Consider the following 15,711-nt stretch of genomic DNA (forward strand, 5'->3'; position numbering starts at 1 on the left):
AAGACTTTGGTTTGTCTAACAAAATAATCCCCTCCAGAATATAGAGAGGATTTAGAGGTAGTCAAGAACAACCTGAGGTTTCCATCAGGCCTCCTTCGAAATCAGTGGTCTCCAACCTTTTTACACCCAAGATCACTTTTTGAATTTAAGGGCAACCCATGATCTACTCCACCCCTTCCCCGAGGCCCCGCCCTGCTTACTCCATCCCCCCTCTCTCCGTCGCTCGCTCTGCCCCACCCTCCCTCACTTTCACCGGAATGGGGCACGAGTTTGAGGTTCATGCGGGCTCTGGGCTGAGGCCAAGGGGTTTGCAGTGTGGGAGGAGGTCTGAGCTGAGCCTGGGGCAGGGGGTTAGGGTACAGCAGGCGGTGCAGGGTGCTGGCTCTTGGAGGAGGGTCAGGGCTAGGGCAGGGGCTTGGGGTACAGGGATGGGGTTCGGGGTGCAGGAGGAGGTACGGGGTGCTGCTATGAGAGGGTGCTCAACGCTGGGGATTGGGGTGCTGCCTCCTGTGGGCGGTTCCCGGTCCGTGGCACAGTGAGGCTAAGGAAGGCTCCCTGCTTGCCTCGGCCCCATGTTGCTCCCGGAAGGGGCCAGCGTGCCTCTGTGTGCTGCCCCTCTCTGCAGGTACTGCCCCCAAAGCTCTCATTGGCCACAGTTCCCCATTCCTGGCCAATGGGAGCTGTGGGGGCACGCTGGCCACTTCCGGAGATCGTGATCAATGGGAGAGTCCCCAGGATCAACGGGTTGGTGACCGCTGTTCTAAATGAACACAGGCGAAAACTTGTACTCTGGTAAAGGAAAAGACTACATATGCTCTTGCTGTAATAAACCAATACAATTACAAATTCAGAGCAGTGAGTTAAGCACTGGTTCCTCCTTGGAGGTTTCTCTACTGCTTTGGGAAATTTTGTATGTACTGGATATAAAATAATGTACCAGAGAAGGGTAAAATTTCTTTATTGATTTAGGTTTCTTGATTTAGTGATACCAGACTCCCTCAGGAGGTTTTTAAAATAAAGTTTAACAGGTATTTTACATGTACTGTAATTTGACATCAGTTATACTGTCTCCCTTGCCTATCAGAGAGAGGTCTGGGATAAATTAGTACTCCAGAAGACCAAATTAACAACTAAGAATTATTGCCCTTACCTACCTTTCGTTCTTTCTTCTTCCTTACTGTAGACCCCTGCTGTTCTAGCTCTGAATCTCCCCCGAGTAGATGTTGACCGATATGGGAACATATGACAAAATGTGGCAAAGTTGAAAGCAAGCAACTCATTTGTGACCTTGAATTAAGATTTTAAGATGCTGAAATGTTGTTACAATTAGGCCAGGTCTACACAGACACTTTTGCTGGTATAATAAAGCTAGTAATGCATGTAATTTTTAAAAAAAAAATATAGTATTTTTCATTTGCTGTTAGTGTAAATGTAGAATTGTCTTTCTGGAATAGGTGATTTTATTTGTACATGTGGTGTAAGCTGTGTCTACACGAGGAGGGTTTTCCGTTTGATTCTGTATAGGTTCTGATGCTGCATTCATTTCCATAATATCGGAGCACCTTCCAATAGCTCATTGAGCAACCTAACCTTACATCTGACGTGCTGTTTGTTCTCCTATCCTCTCCTCAAAGGGAGCAGCCTATGCAGTGGAATGTCCAGATTTAGTTGTTTGAATAAATGCACCTTTTGCTATGTGTTTATGTCAGAGAAGGCAAAGTCAAAGAAATGCACCTTGCACCTGTAATGGAAAGTGGTGAAGTTTGTGATGGTCCTCAGTCCATGGGGGAGTTCCATCTTCTTAGACCACCCCCAGATTAAGTTTTATGTCCTGTACAAATGAGCTTTAATTTTATCGTTGAGAGTTTCATTGTGCCAGAGGAGCTGGTATAACTTATACTGGTAAACTCCTTCTAGTATAAACAAGGCCTACGGTAATTCTCGTAGGATAAGTATGATCAGTAAATTGAAATGCAGTGTTGTGGTATAGGAAGGAAAAGGGACAAGAGAAACACATCAATTTTTATGGCTTTTTTAATGCAGAACTCTCAGCTTCTGCCCCCCTGAAGCAGAAGAAACAGTATGATTAAATAACGATGACTGTTTTCTCTGGAGGAGAGGGATGGAGAAGTTGTGTGTTGGCTTCTGATTGTGTGCTGCGTTCCAGCCCAATACTATTTGAAATGGCAGAATTATATTGCCTTGTTTATAGAGGCGAGTTTTTATATTGGATATGTTGAAAGACAATTTTAGTTTTTATTTCAAGGATTCAACTGAGCTCTAAGTCTATTGTGGACAAAAGAGGGGGAAGGAAAGTGATTTAATTCTCAATTTCAGCTCATATTTCTGTCTCCGTTTCCCAGATGCTTTCCACTTTATCTTCTATGGGGAATGACTCTGAAAAGCTGGGCAAGCTTTCTCTTCAGCTCTATAAAGCACGTCTGTTGGCTTTTGTTCAGCTCTCAACCACGCACTGAGGCAGCCAACAATTCAGTCCTTTCTGTGTGGTTATTTTTTCCCCTCAAATGAATATGCAAATTACTTGATTGGCAGTGTTGAATCTTAAGCATTTGTCAAAGTTTATACAGTATTTCACAAACTGACCTGCCCTCCTCCTCCTCTTTCACCTGTTGTATCAGGTTGTTGATCACTTCCTCAGTGTAATTACTGTACAGATACTAATTTTTTTTTTAAAAGAGTAATTTACTGCACGCTCTAAATTTTTTCTCATGAAGGGCCCAGTTCAGGAAAAGACTTTAAGTATGTGCTTAAAGTTAAACCATTCCTTTCCTGAATTTGGTCATTACTGAAGAGTTTCAGAGTAACAGCCGTGTTAGTCTGTGTTCACAAAAAGAACAGGAGTACTTGTGGCACCTTAGAGACTAACCAATTTATTTGAGCATAAGCTTTCGTGAGCTTTTCATTTTTATATACACAAATCATGAAACAAACATCTTCTGTATTTTCCACAGTATGCATCCGATGAAGCGAGCTGTAGCTCACGAAAGCTTATGCTCAAATAAATTGGTTAGTCTCTAAGGTGCCACAAGTACTCCTTTTCTTATTGCTGAAGAGCTGACTCTTCATTATTATTTCAGTAATTACTTTTTTTTTAAAACTGATTACAGAGGTGAACTTCATGTGGTTTTGGGGTAGCGATATGTAAAGATAACTCAGACATGACTGTGTATCCTCTCATCTTACAAAAATAAGGAGACAGCCAATGAAATAGAAGGATAAATTGAAACTGATAATACGTGGTTACATTATGTATAATTCACCTATTGAACTTATTGTCACATGTTATCATTTTGTCTAAGAGCATAGCAGGATCCAGCTTCAGCACATAAACCAACCACTAATGGATAGGAAGCAGGGTAGTCTGCAAAGAAATTCCTGTGGGCAGGATTCTCAGGATTTTTACATATGGTTTTGATCACTGTTGGAAATAGGAGAATTGACTAGATGGACAACTGTCTGGCAGTTAACAGGTAACCTGGTTTCACTTAGTGATGGACAATTGTAAAGGTGTACACTATTTCAGGTAACTTATAGGATGGAAGCTTCATCGTGAACAGAAGTGTCTTGTATGTTTGCAAGTTGTGTTTCAACTCCACCGTGTCTGTCTAATTTTGTTTATAAGCCCATTGGGCAAGGACCTGGCCTTCTACATCTTTTATAGCTCCCAGCCTGTTGTTGGTGCTCAGAAAAAGCCAAATAACAGCAGTATGCTCGAACTGATAAACACCTATTTTTTCCCTGCATTCCTTTATTGGCCAATACATTAATGGCTACATATAATTTTTTTTAAAAGTTCTACATTCTGAACAAGATTTAAAAAGTAAAATAAGTAACTAATGTTAAACACCAACCATCCTACTGGTCACCATTGGAGCTCTTGCAACTGTTATCAATTTCTGGTGTAGTAAAAGGTTTTTATTCCTACTGTTTTTCTGTCCGTTATCCACTTCATGAGCTATGACTACTTAGTTTCTTCCATAATCTCTTGTGAAGGACTTTGACAGTGGTTTGTTGGGGTATGTATGGGGGGTTTTTTTGGTTGGTTTGTTTTTGTTTTTTTGAAGTCTATAGAAAGTGTATCAGCTTTTTCTTTCTCATCCATTATTTTGTGATAAGGTCAAAGAATTCTAGTAGATTGGATAAATACAATTTTCCTTTACAGAAACTTTGCTAGTTTGTCCCTTTCGCTGGTTATCTAGGTTTTATTATTTCAGCCAGTTTACCTGCTACTGATGTAAACTAAGGTTCACGTTGGCTTTCAGGATCCATTGTATTACATTTGATGTGATTCCTGAAGAGACAGCTAGTTGTAGTGCTGAGAAATATGTTTGAGATGTGTGCATCGCCATCATGCAGCTGGTATTCAAATGTAGTGCAGTGGTGGTTTTAAAATAATACAGGTCCACTGCCTAGCAGGGAAGGAGAGCTAATAACAGAGCACCAAGAAAGCCGAAGTGCTTAATGTCTGTTTTGCTTTGGTCTTCTTTAAATAAGTTAATTGTGTAAATAAGTTAATACAATACTAACAACATGAGGTATGGAATTCAAGGCAGAATAGGGAAAGAACACGTTAAAAATATTTAGATGAATTACATGTATTCTAGTTGGCAGGGTCTGATGAAATTCATCCCATGGCTGTGGTTCACAAACTTTTTACTAAGGCGACCCACCAACTGCATTTGTCCTTTTTTAGTGTGACCCATCTTTACATATACAGTAACTCCTCACTTAAAGTCGTCCCAGTTAATGTTGTTTCGTTGTTAACATTTGTGGAGAAAAAATTCAGTGGACCCAAGTAGGCCTAAAACTTTGGTCAAGCTAACTGTGTACATCAAGCATAAAAAGAAAGTGAGGAAAATTCCATTGTAAGGCAATTGCAGCAGCACAGCTTAAAAAACATTAACCACAAAAGACCAACCTGTCAATAACAGGAAAAAGCTTGTTCCAAATATATTCCAAATAAGGTAATTAAGACAAAAGTATGTGTAATTTGTCTGTGGTTTTAAGCTTTAAATAGCTGTGTGTGCTTGTCATCAGGGGGCAGCAATTTAAAGCTATAGTAGCGCCCCCCCCCCTGCACTGGTAATCAATAAAGGAGCCTCAGGCTTGGTTTTAATCCACATACAACGTGTGGTTAATTTTTTCCACTACACGTTGCTGATCAGTTAGGGAACATTCTTGTTTAAAGTTGCGCAGTGCTCCCTTATAAAGTTTTTTGGCAGCCACCTGCTTTGTCCACTGCTTGTAGGAAGAGCAGTCCATTGCAGCTAGCTGGTGGGGGCTTGGAACCAGGGTGGACCGGCAGCCCCTCTATCAGCTCCCCGCTCCTGTAAATTCCCTGTCCGGCAGCTGCCCAGCAGACTACCAATTGCCAGTTCAGCTACAGAGTGCGGGGGGCGGGACACAACAGCTCAGGACGGAGGGAGCTTGCCAGCAGCAGCCACTGTCTCAACTTGCTGATCTACTTGAAAGGAAGTGGGTATTCATCCACGGAAGCTTACGCTCCAATACGTCTGTTAGTCTATAAGGTGCCACAGGACTCTTTGCCGCTTTTACAGATCCAGACTACCCCTCTGATACTTAAAAAGGCAGTGTACTTAGAGTGGGGTCAGCGCACTTAAAGGAGCAATGCTTGTCTGTCTCACACACATGGTGTGTGTTTTGGTCTCTGTCTCTCACACACGGTGTGTGTCTGTCTCTCCATTCATGCCTCCTTGTAGAGTGTGAGGCTACATTAACAACAAAGTGTTAACCTTTGAGGGCTCAGCTGAGTGCTAGTTCATCATTTAGCAGTAAGGCATTCCCTGGGAAATAGCCCACCCTCTGACTTCACCACCTCAACCAGGCTTCACAATCATCATTGCTGTGTACAGTATTAAATTGTTTAGTTAAAACTTATGTGTTTTAAATACACACACACACACACACACCCCTAACCTCAGGGAGGAGATGAAGGTTGATGGGAGGAGTTGGAGAAAGAGACTGCTTTGTACGCACTCTGCAGCAGCAGCTCCTGTCCCATGGGGCTGGGCCCAGCTCTGGGCATTGTGACGTGGCACACAGGGTTGCAGTGACACTCAGGTTTGGCTGAGCTACCCCTCCGTCATGACCAAATTTGAGTGAGTGGCTTTGCGAGCTGGAAACATATGATTTAGGAAATGTGACCTATGAGGAAAGGTTAAAAAACTGGGCATGTTTAGTTTTGAGAAAAGAAGACTGAGGGAGGACCCGATAAGAGTCTTCAAATACATTGAGGGCTGTTATAAAGAGGATAGTGATCCATTGTTTTCCATGTCCACTGAAAGTAGAAGAAGAAGTAATCCGCTAAATCTGCAGCAAGGAAGACATAGGTTGGATGTTAGGGACAACTTTTTAATGATAATGGTAGTTAAGTACTGGAATAGGCTTCCCCAGGAGGTTGTAGAATCACCATTGTTGGAGTTTTTTAATAACAGGTTAGACAGAGGGATTAGCTAGATATATTTGGGCCATCGGAAGCTGGGCTAGGTGACCTCTCAAGGTCCCTTCCAGCCCTACATTTCTGTGATTTTATGCTACCCTTTTTTGAACCTTGGTACCATATAATCTCCTTATTGGTTTGGCTACTCACACAGAGGTGGATTTTTCTAAAATGATTTTTTTTTAAATGCTGCAGTTCTGACTAGCTTTATTTCCTGCTCACTTCAAAATAAACAACAACAATAAAAAGACATCCTCATGGTTAAAAAACAGGAATTTTCTCAGACTTTTAGTATGCGACAGCCTTCAGACAGGAAAGGTTAATTTGCAAGTCCTTGGAGCAAAAGCCCTTTGTACTTGCTCAAACAGTGGAGCTGCCATCTTTGTCAACACTCGGCAAGAACTGGTTCTGCTTCGGTTCAATACACCTCTTTCTTTTTGGCTAATTCCCGGGGTTCAGCAACCAAAAGGCCAATCATGCATGTGTCTCTGAACGCTATCAGCGTGTTTGCTTACTGTGTCAAATACTACTTCCAAAGGACTCTAACTAAAGTCTGGATGGGAATGAAAGGCAACCGTTTCTCTCTGGTTTTCTTGTAACACAGCCAGTGAATTTTTTAACTAGAGTGATTATATAATACCTGCACATTTGAGTTGTTTTGGATATCCATGTTTTATATGGATGGATTTTGCAAGGTTGGTCATTTCTTTCTGTATAGGAGATGGGACTGTTGTGTTTCCTGTTTTCAGGATGACCTGTTGTAATATTTTAACTTGGATAATGACTATATCAGGTATTTGTTTTTTAAAAACGGGCAAAGCATTAGTTTGGTATATTATCATTTAATGTATTAGATGAAATGATTTTTCAAAAGTGGAGTTCCTAGGCTTATAAAAATTTTAAAAGGAAAGTAATTTAATTAAAAATAATGGCTATTTCTCTCTCCCACTTTACCAACTTCTCAGAGTAAGAAGCTAAGGGCAGGTCAACAGTATGGGTGAAAGTGGATCTAAGCTACACAATTTTAAGTTATGTAGCTTCCGCTATGTCGGGAGATGCTCTCCTGTCGACTCCCCTTACTCTTCTTGTTCCGGTGGAGTACTTGAGTTGATGGGAGAGCGATTTGCAGTTGATTTTAGTGGGTCTTCACTAGACCGGCTAAATCAACCCCCAGTGGATTGATTGCTGCAGTGTCGATCCACCGGTAAGTGGAGACGAGCTCTAAGATTAGATTGATACTGGAAGCTCTTGATGATCTAGCAGTGTTGGTTGGGGGTGGGTTGTGTGATATTTTGTTTGTTTGTATTTTTGGGTTTGACTAATACTTTTGCATCTACTCTGGGGCTTCCAGTAGTACAACTATACCAGCATAAAAGTGCTTCTGCCAGTAAGTACAGTGTATTTTGCTCAGGAAACTGGCATTTGCTATATTGGCAAAAGCACTTCTTGGCCTGTGTAAGTTGTGGCTACCGATGAACATTTTCTGCCTAGACTAGGCCTTAGAGATGTGAAATATCCTTTTTCTCCATCATCTTCTATACTTTGCTGGCCAAATCTTGTTGTTTTGGTACTACAGGTACAGAGACTGAGTATGGCAGCTGAAAGAAAAATCTAACATTTCCAGTTGCATTACTTGGGATGACTGTCACATGGTAGGCATGCTGACATCTTCAGCCCTACATGAAATTTTAAGATCAACAGAAAGAAGATGACTCGATTTGCATGAAAATATCAGTAAACTTCTTTGTGTTGCTTTCATTTTGTCCAATATGTAATTTTTGTGTGGAGAAACTAAAGTTTTTAACCAGTTGTGCCCCTAACTGGTAAGCGTAGTAAGAAGTTACAGCTTGCATGGAGCCTTAAAAAAACTGCACTATTCAGGTAGCTAAAAATGCCTTTTGTTGTATCCAGACTGTGTCTTGTAGGGACTGTTTGTTCTTCCTTTGTTTTTATGGCAATAACTGGGGAAGGAGAAGATGTTATTGACCTTAAGTGCTTTTTGTTGGTTGTTTTTTTCATTTGGGAGCATAAAAGGATTTCCTGAGTCTTTCAGTAAATTGAGAAATTTCACACTGACAGTCTTTCTGATGTCTGAAAATAATTTATCCATTGCATATATGCATTTACCACTTTCTTTTGATGCTCTGTTTCTATGTTTTTAAAAAATATGTTCTCAGGAAACTCAGATGGATCCTTAAGTTTGGTTTTTTTTTAAATTTGATACTCTTGGGTTGTTAGGAAAAAATACAGTGGGGAGATTTATGTACACAGAGAACATGAAACAATGGGTGTTACCATACACACTGTAACAAGAGTGATCAGGTAATGTGAGCTATTACCTGCAATGGCAAATTCAGAATCATCTCCCATTATTTTATCAAAGCTTGCGGGTGAAAATTCCTTCTGCAAAGTCAGTTACTTTGCAGGAAAATTCCAGTGAGCCACTACCTTCCAGTATCTTCAATAGCCAACATATATTTACTATATGTAATTTTTATACTTTTTTTTTTTTTTTTTTTTGGAAATCCCTGTCTGCTTCAGTACATTTATCTGGATGGCCCCAGTGGATGGCACGTCATCTTGGCTTCATATTGCTCCATTATTAGGTGAGCAACTGTTGTACTGAGGCTGGAACCAAATAGAGAGCAGGGACCACTCCAGCGTTGATAAGCTCCACAGGGGTTGCTTTAGTTCAGGGCCTGGAATGGTTTTACAAGCTTCTCAGCTGCCTCAGTCCCTGCAGAGCTTAGCGGTTCGTAGGGACCAAAACTAGGATAATTGGAAAGTTGAAGCATTCACTGAGAAGGGCAATACCAAATAATTGGCTTTCCCAATCAAGCAGCTGTCTTTTGCACTGAATAACATTGGGGAAGGTAAATGGTTGCCTGAGAGGTGTCCCAATTAACTGGCTTAAAATCAGTTAAGTATCATGTACAGAATCTCCAGTCACTGAATGGGACTGTTGTGTGTGTCACAATGTGGGCTAGTGGCACCTTAGAGACTAACCAATTTATTTGAGCAGAAGCTTTCGTGAGCTACAGCTCACTCCATCGGATGCATTCAGTGGAAAATACAGTGGGGAGATTTATATAACAGAGAACATGAAACAATGGGTGTTACCATACACACTGTAACAAGAGTGATCAGGTAATGTGAGCTATTACCAGCAGGAGAGCTGGGAGGAAAAAATCTTTCGTAGTGATAATCAAGGTGGGCCATTTCCAGCAGTTGACAAAAGGTCTGAGGTACTTCTTTGTGTATATAAATCTCCCCACTGTATTTTCCACTGAATGCATCCGATGAAGTGAGCTGTAGCTCACGAAAGCTTATGCTCAAATAAATTGGTTAGTCTCTAAAGTGCCACAAGTCCTCCTTTTCGTTTTGCGGATTCAGATTAACACAGCTGCTACTCTGAAACCTGACAGTGTGGGCTGTCATTTTAATGATACTCTGAGCAGGGGCCTAGTTTTCTGAGTGGATAGTAGGGGTGGAAGAATCTGCAGCACCATTGGAAGGCATTAGAGAGCTACAAAGCTGGTGGAGGATGGCGATGAATTTCCATCCTTGTGTGTCCACTGTCACAAATAACTGTTTAGTTACAGTATTTAATCTTGACATTTGTTTTCAGCATGCTTTCTTATGCATACCTGAAATATTTTTCCTATAGTGTGTGGTTTATGAGCTTTTTGGAATAAGGACCCTGTTACCTATTTCCCCCCTCCATCTACAGAGACTGAACTGAGAACATCAATTGATTTGCTGTATCCTTGATTAGTAATCTCTTTTGGTCATTACCAGCTTGGGACATATTAAAACTGCTGGGCTACAGCTGAACAGCTCCACACTCCAACTTCTAGCCAGTCATACTACTTTATAAAAAGAAAAGGAGTACTTGTGGCACCTTAGAGACTAACCAATTTATTTGAGCATAAGCTTTCATGAGCTTTTCATTTTTATACACACAAATCATGAAACAAACATCTTCTGTATTTTCCACAGTATGCATCCGATGAAGTGAGCTGTAGCTCATGAAAGCTTATGCTCAAATAAAGTTGTTAGTCTCTAAGGTGCCACAAGTACTCCTTCTCTTTTTGTGAATACAGACTAACACGGCTGCTACTCTGAAACCTACCATTAATTAGGCTGGCATATTCCCTTAAGAACTACCTCCTTTGATCTCACTTCTTTTCAAATCTGCAATAGTTAAAACCCTGTGTTTGACTTCCTTTAGTTATCTGCAGATGTCATGGGGATGACATCATCATGACAACATTTTGAAATTCATAGAGGAAAAGGGGCTGGGAGAGCAAAAGCTATTTTCATTCAAATAGGTTGAACGTGATCATTGTTCTGAAAGAAAAAAAGAAACACAAGTAGAGAAGCACACACATTAACTTTCAGTGGTGTAAGAGCTGCTTTGCATTTAATGTTGCATGATGGAGCAATCATTTTTCCTCCTTTTATATTCAGAGACCAAGAATTTGATGTGAAACTATGTTTAGTTTTTTCTGTATCATAATTTAAAAATGGCCAAGGCGATGATTCAGTCTTGATTTTTCTTCACTGAGACTTCTTGGTTGAAACCACACTTGTATTTGGGGATGAGGCTAACCCTAGTCTGGGTGAAAGCAAGCAAACCAAGAGATTGTGGGTGGGGGAAGGGAGGGAGGGTTGCTTTAAGACTTTTTTTTTTGTAAGTGGTTTACTATGTAAACAAGTTTGAGGAAGACTGTTTTCATTACCATTGAATTGCAGTAGTTACAGCATTATCTACACCATTCATCTGGTGGCCCAATGCAAATATAGCCATTTATATCATGATTTAAACACAAAGGCTCAATTCTTTATTCATAGGTGCCTAACTGCAGTATCTCAAGTCCAGATTTGAGCTCCTGAAATGAAGTGGCCTGATTTTCAGAGTGCTAAGCACACTCTACTCCCATTAACTTTAGCAGGAATTGAGTGCTTAGAACCTTTGACAGCCCGGCCACTTTTACTGTTGTCCTCAACTTCATGTAGATGAGTTTGAAAATTTGATCTTAAATTAATTTCTGCCTAAGCCATTACTGCAAATTAGGCTGAGCTGAAGGTGTGCTTGTTTAATGCAGAACTGGGGCTTGCTGCTGCTTTGCATTTTTTCAGGTGATGTAAACTTTCTAAGCAAAAGCTTTTTTAAATTGCTATCAACAAAATTCTGGGCCTTAGTCAAGCAGACTATCCAAGTGAATTAGATGGGTCGAAGAACCTTTCTATTTTCCATGGTTCAGATAATCAATCTTCTCTTTTTTCCTTAAAGGGATTTTGGATTAAAATTGAGAGGAAGGGTCTGAGTTTAAAAAAATCTCCGCACAAATTTATGATTTTTGTTAGCGTGTATGAGTTTTATAGTCTGTTTTATCTCCGTTTCATCTGACATAGTCAAAATGGTTAAGTGATTTTGATTAGTGTTTGGGTGAGATTTGGGCATAGATTAAAGACAGCAGGCTCAGATTTCATCCTTCAAACTGATGTGATGTTGGGTGGAGGGTAGGAAACTATTTGTTGGCATTTTACCATTAATTTCAAGAGGTCCAGGATTTCAACCCTGGGGCTTGCAAACAGTACAAATTTCTGTTGCTCTAGTGGTGCTCACACACATTTCTGCAGTGAAATCTGTGCCTGTTGCATCCTCAAAGCACATAAAGGCTGCGGTATGTAGTTACTTCAGTGAGGAAAGAGTCAACTAGAAGTTCTTCCACATCTCTAAAAAGAAAAGGAGTACTTGTGGCACCTTAGAGACTAACCAATTTATTTGAGCATGAACTTTCGTGAGCTACAGCTCACTGCATCCGATGAAGTGAGCTGTAGCTCACGAAAGTTCATGCTCAAATAAATTGGTTAGTCTCTAAGGTGCCACAAGTACTCCTTTTCTTTTTGCGAATACAGACTAACACGGCTGTTACTCTGAAACCTTCCACATCTGTGTTACCTATAATGCTGTGTTGTAGTTAGTATCATAGGTCCGAATGAAGGCAAAAAGTTCCAAAGCATGTGAGCAATACTGACCTGTTCAATACTTAAAACTGTTCTCACTTTTTTCATAGGAACTGGAGGCCAGTTCTCAGTAATTACTAATCTTCTGAAAAACAGCTGTACTTTAAATTTTTTCCAAGTTAGCTATATGCAAAAAGGCATATTCAACATTTTTGTGTAGTTGGAAATCCATCTGTTTTTTCCTCTTGTACAACTCAAAAACAGGGGCGCAGATTTCAGTTAAACTTTTTTACAAATTTCCCTCTTTGGGCTGAGGCCAGGCATGAGAAACATCAGTCCAAAAGTTGAGTTTTATAGCAAGTTGTGAGTAAGGCTAAGATTATGTCACGGAGGTCACATAAGCCACGGAATCCATGACTTCCATGACACTTTCTGCTTCAGCCCCGGAGCTCTGAGCTGCTAGAGAGAGGCTCTTCTTCCTCTCCCCTCCCCCCCCACCCCCAACTCCAAGGGCAGCTGGGGGATCCTAGAGCTCCCACCCACCATGGGCACCAGAGAGGGGACCCTGGAGTTGTCAGCTGTAGTGGTGGTGGGCCCTGGACTCCCTTCCTGCAGCAGGGCTCAGGCTCCGCCCCGTTTTGTCACATTTATTTTTAGTAAAAGTCAGGGACAGGTCACAGGCTTATGTGAATTTTTTTTATTGCCCGTGACCTGTGTGTGACTTTTACTAAAAAGAACTGTGACAAAATCTTTGTCTTCGTTATTAGTAATTTGGAAAAGGCATATTCTGTAATGGAAGTTAAGTAGCATATGATAACAAGTGGATGGTATAGTTTAACAGAAAATACTCCTTTTAGATTTTCTTTCAGTAGTGAAATAAAAAACACCTCTCCTGTACTATAGTTGCCTTTTACAGAAATTTAAAGAAAAGTCCTTAAAAAAACCCATATACCTGTTTCACCTCCCCCCTATGGTTTGTTACCATCCACAATTTAATCAAATAAAAATCTTGATTCTGTAAACATTCCAGAAGAATGGAAATGAAATAGTTAAGTGTGTAGCTTGACTTCACCTAAAGATGGAAAAGGGATTTATGTTAAAGCAGCTATAGAAGATATTAGACTGTAGTCTTGTGAATCATCACACTTTCTTTTCTTTGTTTTTATGTGAGCAAAGTTATTGTGAATATTTCTTCATGGTAGAGTTAATTTGGGTGATGTGCACTGGAGTCTGAGCCATTGTGTTGGCCTGACTTAAGAGGTGAGCAGCCCCATTGCAAAGCTGTACACAGATATGTCCACTCAGCTGCATTCACGCTGACATTGCACTCACTCACATGAGGCACCAGGACTTGTGGGGGCTCATCCCAGAGAACTTTGTGGTGCACTAAGATGGACCACTCTGATTCTTTCCCAGTGAATTGTGATAGAAATAGTCTCTCCTTCCCAGCACACAGGGGATTGTGGGAAGAAACTAGAGGACTGTCTGCACTTGACTGTGCAGAGTGAGTTACCAGCCCATGTGAATGCGGAACCTGGGCTGTAACCAGCTGGCCCAGGTAGAAAGCACCACCACACTTGGGTGAGAGATTTGTGTATGTGGAAAGAAGGAGAGAAAAATCCTCTGCTCGCTATTCAGTGAAGATAAGTCTCTTGATTTTCCCAAATGAAGCACAGCACTTACATATGTTCTTTCTGTGCCATCATCTGGTGTGCTGGATCTGCTGGCTCCACCGACTTTAACTGGGACTAAAACCTGCAGGCTTCCAAACCATAGAGAAGAAAACAAACAGATCACTGTGAAAAAGCTATTGGAGAAACTGAACAAAGGTCAAGGGAACTGGTTTGAAATGTCCTAAAATCGTAATCTGAATTTGTGCGTGCATGGGCGTGTATGTATTCTGACAAATGAAATGGGCCTGTTTGTGAATTCTTGGAGGACTTTTGTTTTGTCACTGAGCTTTCCTTACCTGGTTTTACTTGAATAATTGCATTTTGTTTAAAAGGTGGGAGAAAGGGAGAAAGAAATGAGCCTATTATAGCGACTAATGAGCTATCTGTTTCAGCCTGAAGGGTTGGTCAGGCAGGGTGGTCAATACCTTGGAACCTGTTAACCTTTGGAAAATATTTGACTCTGCTGGGGGAGGGGGAAGGGGTGTTTCTTTAAAAACTATTAAATCAACTTTATTTCTTTTTGTAGAAGTACTGCTTGAATTTCTTTTTCAAGTTTCTAATTGCACCTTACCATGCCGGTTGGCCAGATAACCTGCCAAAGGTGCTATTTAGTAATCTTTTTCTACAGTAAGATTAGATTTATTTTCTTCTTGACAGATAACTCATTCCCTCATGGTGTTCATTCATGTCTAGAGAAATTTCATGCATTCTCTCTAAACGCCCATGCAGTGTGTGAGTTTAAGGCAGAAAAATCCCTTTTTAAAGCGTGAATCATGTGAGACTGAATTGGGCAATATTTGTGTTGCTTGTGGTGCATGTCTGTCTGTAGATATAACATTGTATTAAACTCTCATTTGAGTCTGTAAACATAGATTAAGACTTGGAATTTCCTGAGTCTTTATAGAAATAAATAAATAAACTTTGCCAAGAAGAACTTCATCTGCAAATGTTTCTAAATATGTTGCATGTCTGTTTTTGTTTAAAGCATGGGTGGCCAGGTCCTGTTCTCACATGTGGGCACCATACAGTGACATATTGTGCCTCTGAGTGCTACAAGTGTCCAAGAGCTGCAGTTTTCCCTTGTTGACACAATGTTTTGCCTGGCTTTCTTATCCACCTGTTTAAGTTCTTGCCCCATATGTTGATCCTTTAGGTACAAAATAGTGTTTATTCCTAAGTCCTTTTACCAGTCCAGAAGAGTAGAGTTAGTTCCTCCTACCATCAGCAAAAGAGCAGAGTTTTCTGATCATACTCTTTCCCTCTCCCCCCTCCCTTATCTAACTTCCATACGTTTCCTCTTAGGGTTAACTATGACCAGGTAACATGCTTTTACATGTCTTTGTTTACACTAGGGGTTCTCAAACTGGGGGTTGGGACCCCTCAGGGGGTCATAAGGTTATTACCTGGGGCATCACAAGCTGTCAGCTTCCACCCCAAACCCTGCTTTGCCTCCAGCATTCATAATGGTGTTAAATATATACAAATGTGTGTTTAATTTATATGTGGGGGGGTTGCATTCAGAGGCTTTCTGTTTGAAAGGGGTCACAAGTACAAAAGTTTGAGAACCACTGGTTTACACGATTT

At 40.8% G+C, this 15,711-nt stretch overlaps 1 protein-coding gene across 2 annotated transcripts in view; it reads left to right on the top strand.

The window, feature by feature from the left end:
• The window catches only part of LRP6 (LDL receptor related protein 6), a 191,372-nt gene that overhangs the window by 78,239 nt on the left and 97,422 nt on the right, over positions 1-15,711 (top strand). The window lies entirely within an intron of this gene.

This window comes from Lepidochelys olivacea (genome assembly GCF_965140295.1).
Source record: "Lepidochelys olivacea isolate rLepOli2 genome assembly, chromosome: 1".
Lineage (NCBI taxonomy): Eukaryota > Metazoa > Chordata > Testudines > Cheloniidae > Lepidochelys > Lepidochelys olivacea.